The sequence below is a fragment of the Propithecus coquereli genome, unplaced genomic scaffold, assembly GCF_000956105.1.
Source record: "Propithecus coquereli isolate 6110/MARCELLA unplaced genomic scaffold, Pcoq_1.0 Scaffold209, whole genome shotgun sequence".
Taxonomy (NCBI): Eukaryota; Metazoa; Chordata; class Mammalia; order Primates; family Indriidae; genus Propithecus; species Propithecus coquereli.
In genome coordinates, this window is record NW_012145967.1 from 38,240 (window position 1) to 41,589 (window position 3,350).

Sequence of the window (3,350 nt, forward strand, 5' to 3'; positions counted from 1 at the left end):
TGCGTGACCTCCAAGCAAAGGCAAATAGTAACCCAGAGCTGAGATTACCGAAGAGATTAATTTCCCCATACAGGGCAATTTCCCTCCCCACCTTTTTTTTGCACAGGCAGCAGTTCAATAAATAATTAATGCTTGTTAATCTTTTAGCTATTTCTCCCGTTGTAAAAAATTAATTGGTCTTCCATCATCTATTGCATTGTAATGCGGAGGTATTTGGCCCCAGTCCGCCACCTTGCTGAAACATGCCCCTCCTGCTGCTCATGGGCATGTGTCAATGACACTTGGCATTCATGCCAAGTCTCCAGGGTCAGGGCACGAATGGGAGTGCAGAGCTGTGCAGCAGGCACCTCTGGGAGTTTTGCACAGACACTGCCCCTTTCTTTCAGAATGTTTGGGGAGTTTGCAAATGCTCGTTCTCACAAGACCTCCTCCCTCATCGCTGAGACTCCCATTTTGCAAAAGAGGTTGAACACGATTAACGGTGGAGTGGGGAGGCAGTGTCGTCTCTCTCTAGCCTCTGACCAGGATCATTAAATGTCCCAGGATCTCTTTCTGGCTTCGCCACTGAATTGTGCCTCAGTGTGCCTGAGCAGGTCTATCAGATATACAGAGAGCAAAATGGGGAGGGTGAGGAAGGGAGGGAAGACTCCCAGATGTCTTGGTTCCTCCAGCCTCAACTACTATATTTTTCTTCTTTTAAATCACAAATCAATCATACCTCCTCCTCCAGGAAGTTCCCCTAGATTAAACCAGCCTGATTACCCCTACCTCAGTGCTCTTTGGTGATTATTCTAATGACAAAATTGGGTTGATGACTTAGTCCACCCCCTTTGTTTTCTCACATTACAGTTCAAGCCCTGGTAGGGCAGGAATCATGTTTGCTCTTTGGTAAATATTCAAGCATTCATGCGGCTGCAAAGAGTCTCACAGAGGGAAGAGAGAGGCTCGTCAGTTGCAGCAGCCAGAGAGAAGCTCAGTGAGAGCAGACGAGGAGCCCACACCAGTTGGCACTTGGGACCGTCCCTCCCGGGAGGGCTGTGCAGTGAGCCTGTGGCTCCCGAGGACAAGCACCGTGAGGGGCTCATGTTTGTGTCCCTGCCCTGCCACTTCTGAGGGGCATCACTGGGCCTCTTCCAGCCTCCGGACCTCATCTGAAAAAAAGCCTCCCTCCTAAGCCCGTTGTAGGGATTACACGAGATGATGAGCGCAGACGATGGTTGCAAACTGAGGAGCACTAAGTCATTATGAGGATTGCTGGTTCCCCACCTGTGTGGTCCTCTCGCTCTGGAACCATCTTCAGGGCTCCATCCTGGGCCCACCTTGGAAGCATCCTGAATTCCGACGCCCAGACTCGCACCCTCCCACTAGCTTCTTAAGGCGGTTGGATGGTAGAAGGCTGCAGTGTCAGAGCGAGGACATCCCTTAACAGCCAGCCAGCTCCTCATTTTACAGGTAGAAAAACAAGTCCAAAGAGCTGGTCCAAAGAGCTGACGTGGGCTGAGCAGCTGTGTCGCGCAGCTCCATCCCGACCCATGGACCCTGGCTCCTGACTACTTACCAGGGGACTCCTTAGCAACAGCGCTTCTGTTGGGTACCGATGCCTGCTGGCCTCTCTGCTAAGCACTCTACATGGGTTACCTAATTTAATCCTTAGACAGCTCTGTGGGGCTGATACAATTATCGTTTTCATTGTGTAGACAAGATAACTAAAGCACAGAGAGGGTCACACGACTAAATGTGTCAAGGCCAGATTCTAAGTGATTCCAGAACCTGTGCTCGTAATTTACTGCACCCTGCTACCTCTGCGCACTCTCCGCGCGTAGGCTGACGCTCTAGGTAAGAAACCAGGTGAACGATACCCTCCAGTCGCAGGGTCCACTGAAGAGTGAGGCAGAACCCCTGACCTCAACATTTGACGGCCACTCTCTTCCTTTCTACTCCCTTTCCCTTCTTTTCCTTTTCTCTTCCTGAACCATTGAGTCCTAAACCCATGAGTGGGGCTGAGCGAGGAAGGCTTCCATGTCGAGGGTGGAGGCGCAATGGCCCAGAGTGGGGCGCCAGAGCCCAAGAAGGAGGGCACCCCAGGGAGGCCGCCCAGGTGAGAGGTTGGAGCCGGGCTGAGCAAGGAGCATCCATGCAGGCTGGACTGGATGGGGGCCCAGACAGAGAGGAGGTTTTAGGACTGAGGGGCAAACCAGCACAGCAGATCAGCGTCTGAGTGGGGTGCAGAGGGCGTCTGTGGGTGGCGGGGGCCATGGCACTGCTGGGAGAGTGGTTAGTGCAGAGCGGTGATCAAATAAGCAAATACATTAAAGGTAACGTGGGCCAAGAAAGGAAGTTAAAAATGTGAAAAGGCAGAAAATTAGAATAAACCTCGTGGTGTTGGGTTGGAGTCGGAGTTGCCAGTGTGCAGTCGTGCTTAGGGGACTGTGGCCGTGTGGGAGAATTCTGCTTCTTGGAAGGAATCTTGTTTGTTCCAGGGGTGTGGGAAGTCCAGGCGCAGGGAAACTTGCTCATGCATCCTAAGACATGCTGGACCCTCTGGCCCGGCAGTTCCTTTCTGCTCATCGGAGAAGATGCTGGACAGACGGAGAGAGCACCACTAACATCTCTTCTCAGCTCCAGCACCAGCCTCCAGAAGTCCACCCGGCACCCCCTCGTGCATGTGGCTGTGTGCTGGTTCCTGAGAGCTGCTTGCAGTCACAGCCATAGGCCTGTGACTCCCAAGCCTGGGTAAGCGTTTGAACCACCTGTGTCCTGGGTGCCACCCGAGAGCCACCACGTCAGAATCTCCAGGGTGAGGACTGGGAAGCTGTATGCATGACAGTCTCCCTGTTAATTCTCGTCCAGTCAGCCCATGGGTTATAAATCAGGATTGGGAGCCACTAGCTTAGAAGATGGTAGAGACACTTCATAGCATTTGGATGAAAAAGCCTTCATTCTCAAGAGAAAAGGAAGAGGAGGAGGAGAAAACAACCTGACATAATTATGGCATCCCCCTTTTAAATGTCACTGGCGATGTCCTGTCTAAATTCCTTCCCATCGACCACGGGTTCTCGTTATGAGTTGGGCATCCCCTAAATGGCAGGGTAGCTCCAGGCTAGAGCACAGAATCATGTGTTTCAAATGGAGGAAAAGCGGAGTGAACAACTTAAAAATTCCACATGGTCTTGGCAGTCTTCATACAACCATTCCACATCGTTAGCAGAATTCAGCTCTGCCACCTAAAACATTCGCCCATCCCTAAGGAAGTCCCTATCCTAAGCCTACAGGAATCTAATTGGCTGCATCAAAGGGAATGGCCCCTTTTCCAACAAATGCCACCCAGATTTGCATCCACAGTTATCTGT